This window comes from Lynx rufus, unplaced genomic scaffold (assembly GCF_022079265.1).
Source record: "Lynx rufus isolate CCGP_SWC_20201006 ecotype Redwood Valley unplaced genomic scaffold, mLynRuf1.p SCAF_7, whole genome shotgun sequence".
In the NCBI taxonomy this organism is placed as follows: domain Eukaryota; kingdom Metazoa; phylum Chordata; class Mammalia; order Carnivora; family Felidae; genus Lynx; species Lynx rufus.
Window position 1 is genome coordinate 119,625,269 of NW_025814889.1, and position 13,531 is coordinate 119,638,799.

Here is a 13,531-nt window from a genome sequence, read left to right on the forward strand (position 1 = left end):
TGTAAGTTATCTTTCACATAACGGCAGTGATGGACACCAGAGAGGCAACATTTTAGGGGAAAAACAAAGCTTCTCTCCAGCTCTCTCTGCCTGGCTTGCCGATGCCCCCATTTTCATAGCACCCAGGCTAGCCAAGACCTAACCTTCCACGGAATAAGGGAACAATGTTAACCAAGCATGGAGTTCTACTACTTTTGCTACTTAAAGTGCAAAACACGAAAGAAAGAAAGCTTATGAAGGAGTCACGGCACGTTTTATAAAAGTTGGTGCCTGTGCCCTTGATAGAATTGTTACACTCCTGCACTTCCAGGTCTGTACTGGCAGTTCTGTTCTGAGAGTCACGTTGTGGTGTGAGAGCCCAACAATGCAGCCTGTAGTGTTCAGGTATTCATCAGAAATCCACATCCAGGGTTGACTGTATCAGTGATGCAAGGTTGTGTAGGGCACACACAGTGTTATGAAAGCAGAGGGTCAGAAGTGACCTGATCCAGGGGGAGCTGCAGATGATTTCATGGTGTCGGAGGAAGACTTTCAGGGATGAGTTGGATTTCCAGGTAGAAAACTAAGGGAAGGGAATTCCAGGCAGAGGAAATACCATGCAAAAGCTCAGAGGCATGCAAGAATATAAGAACATGACATGTCTGTGTATGGTTTTAACATCTGATTGATTTTGGCAAGAAGAACTGGATGTGTGAGTGGCAGGGGAGGAAGTGGTGGGGGTGGGCTGTGGCCAGATTTAAGGGTATTCTAAAGGAATTTGGTCTTCCAACCGAATTAGACAATACATGTAAAGTGCTTAAAACAACGCCTCGCCCATAGTACAGGCTCAGTAAATACGGGCCGTTTTTACCACGTTGAAATCTTTGGGAAACCAGTCACGGTTGTAAAGAAGGCAAAGGATGATATCAGAATTGAGGAGATCAGAGATCAGTATTGCTTAGGACAATAATTTTGATGTCAATACTGAGAATGGACTGGAGTAAGGAGACACTGTCTGTAGGCGAGTAAACTGAAATAATTTGAGTGAGGATGAGTGCCAGGAATTCAGGCTTGTTCCCTCCTGTTTTCCCAGAGTCCAGTGTAGTGGCTGCAGGTAGTAGGTACTCAACAGTCATTGAATGAATAAATGAATGGCAATGAGAGGAAGGAGCGGATCTGAGAATTGTCTAGGCAGCAGAAAGGGCAGGGATGGTGAGTATCATTTGTAGGTGGTAAAGGAGAGGGAGGTTTTTTAAGGATGACTCCAGAAAACTGGGCTTGGGAGAATGGTGTTGCAGAAAGGCGGAGGAACGGGTTTGGCGGGGAAGGCAAGCCTCTGTGAGTACTACTCTTTACGCAGCTGCTGGGCTCAGCCTCTCCTGAGTGTTGAGGAAAAAGAAAGTGGCCAAGGGAGGGCAAAGCACCTTCACACAGGCACTGAACTGGGTGCTTTCCTTGTTACCTCATTTACTGCCCCAAAACCCTTTTCAAGTTTGGTGTTGTTATCACTGTTTACAGGGGTAGGGGGGCAGGGTGTGAGTGGCGGAAGCTGAGGCTTAAGATGGCATATTAATTGGGGGGCAGCGCCCTGATTAAACATGCACACTCGTGCACACACACACCCATCCCTTTTCGTCACAAAGCCTGTATCTTTCATCACTCCATCATATTGCCTACCCTGTTAAAATGAACATTTGGAGTAAGACATATTCCATATTAAAAAACAAAAAAGGTATATTCTGTATTCCACAGAAAACTCATGGCTGGGGAGGGGGGATACTTTGCAAAGAAACCAAAGCAGAAGTTCTGTTAACTTTCTGCTTCATTAATGCTTCAAACCTGTCTTCTTCATTCACAGAGTTTTTATGAGGAACCAAAAAAGATGTGAAAGTCTTTTGAAAAATATAAACCATTCTATAAAAACAAAGTGATAGAAAAAAAAACAAGAGGAAAAGAGGTTAGAGTGGGAGAGAGCCAAAGCATAAGAGACTCTTAAAAACTGAGAACAAACTGAGGGTTGATGTGGGGTGGAAGGGAGGGGAGGGTGGGTGATGGGTATTGAGGAGGGCACCTTTTGGGATGAGCACTGGGTGTTGTATGGAAACCAATTTGACAATAAATTTCATATATTGAAAAAAAAGAAAAAAAAAGAAAAAAAAACAAGAGGAAAATATGTCAGATTCTCGTTAAGGAATTCTAGAAAAGTGCAAAAGGTGATAGGAGCTGGATACTGTATTAGGACCATTTGACCGGCAAAGGCATCTTTTCAACCATGGTTGAGAGAGCTTATTGAGTTGTTTTTCTGTCTTTCTGGGTCAATTTACCTAAAACATGAAGATCTGGATGTGAAGTATGGGAAAGAATGAATTTTGCCTTCCAAAGTCACAGTTTACAACTTTACTGCTTCCAATGCTTTTTCAGAGAGGTGTGGTTCTTGAATAAGCCTACATTCATACCACTTGTGTCTACAAAATTCCCTTGGGGACTGGGTGGGGTGGTCACTGGATGGAGAGTGACCCCATCAGTGGTCACTTGTGTGGGATGTGCTTTCTCCTTGTGCTGGGCGAAGCTTTGTGATACCACCAAGGACCCAGGGAGAGTATGGTAATGTGTCTTGGTCCTATCGTTGAGCAGAGGCCACGTTCTCACGTCTCACAGTAGCCACAGCACCCAGCATGGAGGGCTCCCTGTGTGTCACTGAAACTTACACTGTTTACACGCTTCCCAGTGCTTGGTCCTTCTATACACTCAGGACTCAGCCAGATATGCTTCATCAGAGGGACCTTTCATGGCCACCCTCTTTAAGTAGGTCCTTCCTCCACTCCCCTTACCATACTCTGTTCATTTCTCACATGGTTCTTTTTAGAATTTATATTTGCTTGTCCACTTATCTGTTGTCTCCCTCTCAAACTAGATTGCAGGCCCCACGAGGGCAGGGGTACATGTTGACTTGATTCAGCCCAGCACCTAGCATGCTGGCACGCTAGCATGTTGGCTTGGCATGTTGCAGGCTGGTAGAACCTATTTGTTGTTCTAACGAACAGATAATGCCAACCTGGGGATGGTGAAGACAAGTGACAGGAAGACAGAAGACCCAACACCTGGCGGATCTCATTCCACGCGCAGGCTGAGTTACGATCCGGGTCCAGGAATGAAGCGACGGGTTTGCTCATATGTGGATGGAGGCCACCTCTTTGGTCTCATCAGCAAGACACGTCAACCAAACTGGTCCACACACAAGCCCCACCGGAGAAGCACACAAACATCACTATTCCTCAGCCCTGGAGTAGTTTCCGTGCTTTCCTAATTAAATATGTATGGCATGTAAAAATAATTGTGCAGACAGAAGGACTCACAGTTGCTCAAAGTAGACCAGGAAAGTGTTTGAACCATTCAGTGGGTGGTGTGACTGCCAGGGGAATCAGGAATGTGTCAGGGGGTGGGAAGAGAAACTACTCCAGGAAACGGTACTGTAGGAAACAATTTACATATTTTAGGGCAGGAGAGGTGCTTTAACTGCATTTGTTCCCTGTAGTTCTACCACCGAAATAAATTGTTAAGACTTAAAATGAGTAGATGATATGTAGTGATAGGGCTGGAAAGCCATATAAAACTAGTTTACAGGCCAGGCTTTATGCATAATTTATCACATCAGATCCTTACAACCTGTATGGAAAGTGATATTATCCCCTACTTCACAAATGAGGAAACAGGTTCGGGGAGGTTATGCAAGCAACGAGGTCTGTTAGATTTCAACACTTGCACATTCTTTACCATGGAGCCAAAGCCAGGTGACTGTTTAGAATAGAATTCTAAGTTCCATACTGCAGTGGCTTTTCTTACGTATTTCTGACACGCCTTTTAGAAATCAGGAATACACTTCGGATGGCACAAGAGCGTTGTAAAAATGGTGGCTTAAAAGTGATGGGGTGCATTTTCCATTTGGAAACAGAATGAGGGGAACAATTGTTTTACTTCCTCAGTGTTAACTAAAGTGATAGTCATTGAGGATTTCACCCATTTCCCACTGAGTTATTTCAATCCTACTAAACAGTTCTTACCCTTTAGAAACAATCTCTTTACAGACTCCCTCCTTGCAAATTACGTATTTTTCAGTAAATACCTTCTCTGACAATTCTAAAGATAGGTACATGAATTCTACATCCTTGCTATGGTTGTCAAGAGAGGTGAAATATGCAGTAGCCATATTTATAGTACCCAAACCTGTTCTTCTGGTGTTGCATTTTGCTGATCTGCTCATTCTGAAGGGCTTCAGTGCCTTAAATATCCCCACACGTCATTTATTGCTGCTTAATGTGATTATTCATCAATTTTTGAAAGTAGAAGCATATTTTGGAACATATTTAATTTTTTGATGTTGAAAATAATTGCTTCTGGTTCTTCACCCAAACTATATGAAATACCTAGCACATAGCTGGTGCTCAGTAAGTAGAGTATTGCTAGATGAAGAAAATTAAGGAAAGCTAAAATAATCAGTTTTTTTTCTCCATAATTCTACCTGTATATAATTTCTAGGATTCTAGTGGCTTAAAATCTTGGACTGCTTATATAAATATATAATCAGTATGAAAAGTTTGGGAAGGGGGGAATATGGAATTCAAAACTGGCTCTCAGCCCGTGAGTTTTTCAGAGACAAGGTCTTCAAATATTTTTGATCTGCAAAATGCCTTTGCTGTCTTTCCCGTCTTCTCTTTACAACTGGCATTGTTGTATGAGCCTGGTGTCCCTTCCAAATTACTCTGTTGTTTGGGATCCTTATGGGGAGTGTCAACTTCGTTCCTGAAAGACAAACTGGTTGATGTATTGTGTTTCTTCAAAAAGCGCAGTTAGTCAGACCTATACTTTGAAGTCCAGGATGGTGTGATGCTCTGGAACTCTAGAATTCTGTCCTTTGGGAAGGGTCTGCTCTTCTCTGGGCCTTGATTTTCTTATCTGAATCATGGAGTGTCCTCTAAGAGGAAGGTTACAAACATAAATAACTCCCCAGTGAATAATGTTCTTCTGTGAGGTGCATATATCAGCAGTTAGGAACATATGTGAGGTCTTATACATCATGGCTTAATAAATAATTTATATTTTTATGATGTATATACAGTGTAGCTATGAATAATCTACACAGTCACACATACAAGCCATACAATCATTAATATTAATTGATTTCCCCTATTTTTGAAGCAGTTTGCAAAACAGAATGAATTGGCTTTGATGCAAGGCAGACCTGAGTTTAATTCCTAGCTCCAATATTCAGAGCTGGATCTCGGGGAAGATATTCACCTTTCCCAGCTTCCATTTCTGCATCTGTGAAATGGACATGATAGTAATACCTCCTTCATAGATCTACTGAAAGCACATAGTGTATTGACTATATGTATATAAACTGATGTTAACAAAACGAGATGATTTATATGTGTGTGTGTAACATGCACATGCGTGCATGTGTTTGGTGCAGGATTAGTAAATATTGTCCTTTCCTTATGCTTTACTACTGAATATGACTGTGAGGTCAGTAGCCAGTGCAATTATTTGCTTCTTTCTTCTAGAGGTTACATGGGGTTGGGTGGTGTAAGATGAGGATAAGGGGAAGGGTAGCCACAGGCAGATACTGAATAATCTCTGTGAGCCTAGGAGGACAGATGATTGCAACTAGCTAGGGACAAAGAAGAAAAGCCAAAAGACTTATTAAAGCATATTTTCTTCTATGTCTAGAAGAACCATTGGGAAGGCACATTATCAAGAGAAAAAGTCTGTCTGAGAACACAAATGACATGATATGACATGAGTATTTACTTTTATCAAGTCCTACCTGGTGAGAGGAAAGAAAGCATAATTATTCCACAAACATTTGTTAAATGTCAATTATATGAGAAAGCCATGCAATGGAGGTAGAATGAGTCATGGTGACATAACCCTTGCATGCAATGAGTTCTCAATCTAATGGGGAAGCATGTGTGTACCTAACACACCACCCTGTCAGGCTGTGATTGGTACTATATTCAAAGACAACAGGTCTTGGGAGCACAGAATGGAAAGTAGTTTTCTGAGAGGACCAAGGACATTTGGAGGCAAGGATATGTTAAGCTAGGTTTTGGAAGTGAAATAGGATGTCCACAGGGAAAAGGGATGCATGTTAAGTACTGACACACCTGCATGAGTCAGAAATGGGATATACTGTGAGCCAGGCCTAGACAATTGCCGTTATTGTGATACTGCAGAAGCACAGTGATCTCAACCACGGGAGATGGGGTGACACTGCAGGAAGCCATGAGGCTACAAGGAGAGAAGAACAGATTGGTTTTGGAGAGGGAGAATGGGGATGGGCCTCGGGCACAGACAGAATGGTTAGCTTTGGAGTGAAGGAGAGACACGTTTCTCTGCACAGGTAAGTCTAGGTGCTACTTGGTTATGTCTAGAGATAGAGAAACTGTAAGTTCTTTCTTTTTAAGCTACGTTATCGAAGCATGATTGACATACAAAAAGCTGTGCTTATTTAATGTACATAACTTAATGACTTTGGAAATAAGTACACACTTGTGAAATCATCACAACTATGCCATAAACCTATCCATCACCTCCAAACGTTTCCTCCTACCCTCTGGCAGTACGTTCTAAGAGAAAATGCCTAGTTACCTTCATGGTCTTGGTGTGGTGAAAGTCGGTGCCACTGATTGGATGAATGAAGCTGACTAGGGTACAGGGTTAGTAAGCATAAAATAAAAGCTGAAGAGCTATTTATGGGGATCAGTACACAGGAAATGAATGAAGGTGTGGCTTCTGATCTCAAGGTATTTGCAAGTCAGTTGAGGACACGTGTAAGGACATCATATGTGAGAATATCATACAAATTTTAAAAACAGAAAGTTAAATGAATGGTTCATGAAATGAGAGTGTTCAAACGGAAACGTAGGTAAACAAGTTTATAGCTACATTTTGTAATGTAACACTATGGTCTTTTCCCCTCTTAATGTTAAAAAATATCATAGACCACCTACCTGACAATAGTTACACTTTAAGTTGTATTCAGATTCCTGACAGTGTTTGGTGCATAGACAGTTTTGGGCAGTGTTAGTAATTCAAGGCACTCCCCTACCTTCTCCCTGCACTCCTCCCTCCATCCCCAGGGCCTGAGAAAGAAAGCTCCAGGATCAACAAAAAGGCATAGTTCAGAGTAAAAGAGAGTGGCTGGATTGTACATGGTGTGTTTAGAGGAAAAGTTGGCCAGTTGAATGGAAGAGAGGGTTCTTTTAGCAGTGCTTTGAGAAGTGAGGCTAGAACAGTTTGGGGTTGGACTCTGTCTTAATCCTTGCTAGGGAATCCGACCTTCCCTCTACTGCGGCAGTAAACAGCCACGAAACAGGGATGGGATTTTTCTTTCACACTGAAAACTGCGATGTCCTATCTGGGCTCTCTGGCAGATCTAACTGGGCTTTCTGGCAGATCTAACGAAACACAGCGTTAGCATTTCTGCTAGTTTTCCTGCAGGAAGTGAGTCTTGTGCAGCATCTGTTTCCCATGGAATAAGAGGGGAACATATATTACCCAATTATATTAAAAAGACTCTGGCTTCTTGTAGGATTATCATCTCTTTCTGGGATCTCCAGCAAGTGAGTAAATGCATATTTCCGTGGACTTTCTGTTTACTAAAAAATGTTGGGTCTAGTTTGTTGTGATACATTTTGCTGAAGACATTCTCATTCCTGTGAACTAATTTGGTTCCTGAAGAAAAGAAGGGCTGGGTTCTGGAAGAGCTTTTGGGTCTAATGCCAGAACTTCTAACCTGACAAGTAAGAATGGAGCTCAAGCCACCAAAAATGACTTCAATAAAACATTCACATATGTGAGGGTATCAGAGCCCAAGGCTTCAAAGAGAAATATTTTGAAAATTTTCACTGATTTCTGGCAAGAACAGCAAATCCTGATTTTAGTTCTTTATAAAAATAAGAAAAGACTAACAATTTAAAACCTGGCATTAATCAACTATTTAATAATGCCAACAAATGAATTGAGTTCTACTGTAATTCACTGTGGGGAGATTAGAGAAACCTAAGAGCTACAAAGAAGCCATTACAAACAGTTTATAGCGATTGAACACATGAGTTGTGATTAATCATGAATCAGAAGTAAAGCTATGAATGACAACAAACAGAAAAGACTTGTTAGATTAAGAATTTTATCAGAAAAGTATAATTTGGATGTTGATTCAATGTTTCCAGTGGCAACAATAGGGAAAATAAATCTTTTATGCAATGCACTGTAGTTGACCAAATTCAAATTGATAATGTATGAGACAACATTTAGATCAATACAGCCCAGGAGATGTAAAAGTATAGGCTGTGTAGTCTTCTAAACAATTGACATTTACATATTCCATTTTTCTTAAGATCCGCGTAAGCAAAATGGAAAAAGCACCCTAATATCTTGGATTTTCTGTAAGGAGACTTTTCAGTCTTGCTTATATTTAGGTCAATATACTGACATCTTGACTTGTGATAAAAACATTTTCAGATCCATATTTTTGGCTCATATTTTCTTTATTACAAAGAAAATAATTGATTGCACAGAGAAGCAAAAGCTAAATTGAATTGATTTTATAAGCTGCAATAAGCACAGCTCTCAGAAACAAATGCAAATGGAATGAACAGCTCGAACCATATGTTTCTTGTAGGCTACTCACGTTTTCCTTCATTCCAAGATGATTTTGAAAACCTGTTCTGTTAATGTATGCATGCAATTTCTGCAATCTTGAAGATTTAAAAACCTATGAGTTTTTACAGTCTTGAGTGTCCTAATACACCTGGATGCTGAACACACACACTGAAATATATTCTATGAACAAAGGAAGTTGAAAGGGACCATGGATTTCTCATTGTATGCTGATGCTGTCCTATGTCCGCTCTTCACATAAATGCCAAACTCAGGGCCTTTGAAATTTAAGAAAAGATGCCATACTTTTATTTCAGTAAGTTTGACCCTTTGTTGTCTATCTCTGCTCCTCGGAGATACAGGCACACCTTGCGCTAACTGAATGAATACTAATGTCTTAATTACACCTTGATAAAGAAGCATGCTACAGCCTGCACTTAAAATGTGCACAGAATTAGAAGGGGAAAGAAAGAGCAGGATGCTGTAGGCCTATCAAAGGAAGAAGAAAACCACAATGTCAATGGTGCATTGGCAAAGACTTCCTCAAGCTGCTTATCCACTAAAGGGCCTAACAATGAAAATTGCTTTCATTTCCCTTTCATTGACATGAGTTTACTTATTTGTTTATTTATTTTTATTTTTTTCCAGAGGTGAAGGGGCAATGGAACAGAGTGGTTTTAAGTCCATAAAAGGATTACTGACAGGGGCACCTGGGTGGCTCAGTTGGTTGAACATCTGACTCTTGACTTCAGCTCAAGTTACAATCTCATGGTTCATGGGTTTGAGCCCTGCGTTGGACTCCACACTGATGGTGCAGAGTCTTCTTGGGATTCTCTCTCCATCCTTCTCTGCCCCTACCCTGCTGGCACTCTAAATCTCTGTCTCACACAAATAAATAAATATTAGAAAAAAAGGATCACTGACAGATCTGACTCACTTCACCGTTTCTCCCATTCCCAACCCCTCTCATTTCCAGGGTTAGGTTAGGTGGGAAGGATCCCATATCTTCACATTAGAGTCTCATTACATTTCTATAGCTATGGTAAAATTCTCAGTAAAGTTAACACAGCTTCTCTTTTGGAGTTATGCTATTTCATAATTTCCAGTTCTCAGTGGAGATGTTGTTAATATAATTGTATCAGGCTTCATATCCTGATTTTGGCATTTCTCTTATCAATTTTCTGGGAGGACCTTCTTGGAGCCTAATTTTGGGAGGACCTTCTTGGAACATCCTTGTTGCTTGTTGTTCTAATGGTTCCCATATGGCTCTGTACTATGTGCGGGATCTGACAGTGTCTTCTGGAGGGGGAAGAGAAGACCTTACCATCTCCAGCAAATGACCAAAGATCTACTGTGATGGTAGAGTTAATGTGACCAATTAACAATGTTTGAAAAAAAAATGTCTGCCCAGCTGTTGATCTCATCAAGAGAAAAAAATAAAACCCACAAGAATCATCTTAAAAAAGAACATAATTAGTTTTGATTCGAAGACAGCATGTAAAAGTTCTGCACTAATTTCTAGTCTGAAGATATTCATAAAATATTAGAGCTGGCACAAACTCTGTTGATTACTGGAAGAAAAAGGTTTTAAGTTTGTGGAAATGGAGACTCAGAGGGTGATGTGTTCAAGGTCACCCAGAGTTAACAGAAAAGCCAGTAGTGAATCTTGGGTTTTCTGAGTTCTGATATGCCACTTTTTTTTTTTCCTGCAAATCACAGCATCTGAGATTCACACTTTGAAAAAGAGTGACATAAAATAACATGTCATTTTGAGGTTAGCTTTCTACTGTGACAGATGATTAAAAAAAAAAATCCTGACCTTCCTGTTTCCACATGTTTAAAATGCTATCAATATTTTAAATTTAATTTTCTTTTGAAAATACAGTAATGATTTTTGAGAGACAAATTTGCTGTATCAATTTCTAAAGGTTAAGAATGTGTGTCAGTTCTCTTTTATTCTAAATTGCTTGAATCATCCCTTGGTGTAATAAGATTTTGGGGTGGTTATGCTGATATCGAAGTTTCCTTTTCTTAATGTAAGACTGATGACTTGGTCTTGGCATGGTGCAAGAGCACAGACCATGGGGTCAGTCGGACCGAGTTCAGACTCTGCCCCACCGCTTCCCAGCAGTGTGGGAGGGTTACTGGAACCCTCTGTATTATTGTTTTCTCATCTGTGAAGTGGGAATACTCAGAAGTCCTAGCTCAAAGGACTGTTTGGAGGAGAATCAAATAAGCTGATACAGGCAAAGCAGCACAGAGTAAGTGCTCAAGACAGCTAGCAGCTATCCTTATGATCCTTATTCAAAAAGAAAAACTGAGAGATCATTTTATGTAATTGTTGTTTATTTTAGTAGGAGGAACTCAGCTTTACAACCACAAGACTATGAAATTTCATCATTAAAACTGAGCAGACACTTTTACACAAAATCCTTTGCTCAAATAATGCCATTTAGCAATGACTGACTTTTTGATATTGGGGGAAATGGATTAATAGGAACAAATTTGGCAGTCTGAAAAAACCTGTTTATTGAAAAAAATGTATAACCAAAGAGTATAGGCTCTCAGTCTCAAGCATGAATCAATAAGGTACATCCCCTTCTCTCCCGCTCCCCACCAAAAAACTGTTCAGAACAATCTTGCTTTACATCTTATTTATATACAGTAATACACATTCAAGACTCATTTAGAGTTCTGAAATGTGACGTGCAAACTGAGATTTTTGATAGGAATATGTTCCCAAAGACCTTTCTTTGGCCACAGTACAAAATAATAACCTTGACCACAGACAGTTGCATTTAATGACCCAACATAGTTCCTACATGAAAACCAACAGATCATTCAACATGACCTCCAATGCAGTCTGAAAGCCATTCACGACATTGCGGGTTTTCACCAAACTCTTAGGTCCTTGACTTATCTGTGTCGTCATAAAGATATGCTTTTTCAAAGACCTTCAAGGATACAAGCAACTCCAGTCTCACCCTGTGTAATAGTTTTTATGCTTGGGAGAGTGTAGTTCACCCCCTCGTCCTATTAGAAAATATTTATTAACCATAATAACCATAACAAAGAGGTTCTGTCCTCTCTCACCTGAGAAGAACATAACAGCTGGGTTTTCCTGCAGCTCTGCGGGACCCCAGCCTCTGTGACCTCTGCTGCTAATGGGCTCTCCACAGGCAAGATGAATAGGAGACACAAGCCATGCAAATTAGAGTGCCGATGTTCCTTATTGGCTGTAAAACCCAAATGGCTCAGAATATGAGCCAAGTGTGGAACAAAGTGTGTTGGTTGTATAGGTTCAACATTGTGAGGAGGAGGGGAAGGGGCATTCTTCTATATAAATAAAATCTGTCATTCTTCTTGTCATGTCAACTTGGTTGATAGATAAACAAAATGTGTTGTTTTTTCATATCAACTATGGACCACTGACAACAAACCAGAACAGAAACAAACTGGCCCATTAGCAAGTGAGGAATAAAATGCTAAATGGGTAACTGGAGAAATTCTTGAGGTACATATGTTAGTGAATTCTGTTTCCATGGTCATCTTGACAGAAAGCTAATTGTAATGTAGATGATGCAAAAGGGTTGGGTAAATATCTTTTAATATTTTCATTGCCTACCCGTGCATGCATTGCACCAGATTTATCTTAAACATAAAAGTAAGTCTATATTCTTGGAGGTAGCCTGGAAGCATGCTGAGCTTACACCATCAGCATTATTCACTTTGGTAGCCATAAAAGCCAGTATCTTCCCCCACACTCTATGGTGCTCAAAGGAAGCAACTATCCTGGCCTTACTGCTTCCCCAGTGAGATGCTCCCCCACTGTACCTATGATGGTTTTTCCACAAGGTGCCCGGTCCTCAAGCAGGCTTTAGGGACCCTCTCCTCGTGCACTGCTCCAGAGTCATCTCTTGCCATGCTTCACCTATGCTCGGTGCTTGGCCATGTGACCTGAGATTCACTGAACATACTGTGTTCTCTCTGGCCCCTGCACCTTTGTGGATGCTGCTTCCTCTGCCTGGAACATTCTCTCAATCCTCCTTCGCCACTAGGTGCAACCTTCCTCCTGGGAAGAAATATGGCCTGGCCAGCTCACCCTTGTCTCCCTTTCTCCCTATAGCGTCACTTCCTACAGAAAGTTTCTCCTGACCCTCCTCTCTCTGGTTGAGGTCCCCTCCACTACGCTTCCACCAAAGCTGCAGCAATTTCATACCGTGGCTCCATGCTCTCTTTATTTCTTGGTCTCTCCACTAGGTTTAAAGCAAGGGTGGAGTGCATGCTTTTTTCTATATATATTTATATAGCACTTGGCTTAGACACATAGGAGGCGCTACACAAACGTTTGTTGAATTTATGAATAATCCCCATGTGGAAAGTTGAGGTTATACAGGTGGATTAGATAGGGAAAAAATAAACGTAGAAACTGCATATGACTTCCTGTGAAAAGGGATTTCTTACAGAAGCAGGATCTGTAACCACAAGGCAGCCATCCAGAGAAGCCGGGTAATGTTTTGTGCTGTTCCTGTCACTACGGGTTAGGATGAGCTTTCGGGTCAAATGGATTACCCTGATCCCTCTTAGAGCCATTACAATAAACCTCATCTCAAGAACAGACTTTTCTGGCACCTGATCTCTTTTGTACTCTTCAGTCCACACAGTGTGAGACCATCTCCCTGCAAAACAATCTCTGTGGTTTCACAGACAAGCAGAATGTAATCCATTTCCAACATGTGACAACAAAAGAAAATCTGAAATGGCATAAAAATGTAACGGTAATATCATACAGACAGGAAGGAGCTGAATCAAAATGAAATACGACCAAATGCAATCAGCGACTACCACCAGTAGGAAAAAGGCAGCTGTCATCTTCATTCCTTCCATAAAC

General features: G+C 40.8%; 1 protein-coding gene and 1 long non-coding RNA gene across 18 annotated transcripts in view; one reads left to right on the plus strand and one right to left on the minus strand.

The window, feature by feature from the left end:
- LOC124501722 (uncharacterized) overlaps positions 1-9,405 on the plus strand; it is a 40,204-nt gene extending 30,799 nt beyond the window's left edge. For 2 of the 3 annotated variants that reach the window (XR_006959801.1, XR_006959802.1), the window contains 2 exons: positions 3,024-3,110; positions 9,289-9,405. This is a non-coding gene — a long non-coding RNA (uncharacterized LOC124501722). The remainder of the gene's footprint in view (positions 1-3,023; positions 3,111-9,288) is intronic. The other variant, XR_006959803.1, reaches the window with a different exon arrangement.
- ANKS1B (ankyrin repeat and sterile alpha motif domain containing 1B) overlaps positions 1-13,531 on the minus strand; it is a 1,075,523-nt gene that overhangs the window by 102,991 nt on the left and 959,001 nt on the right. The gene's annotated exons all lie outside the window — the stretch shown is intronic.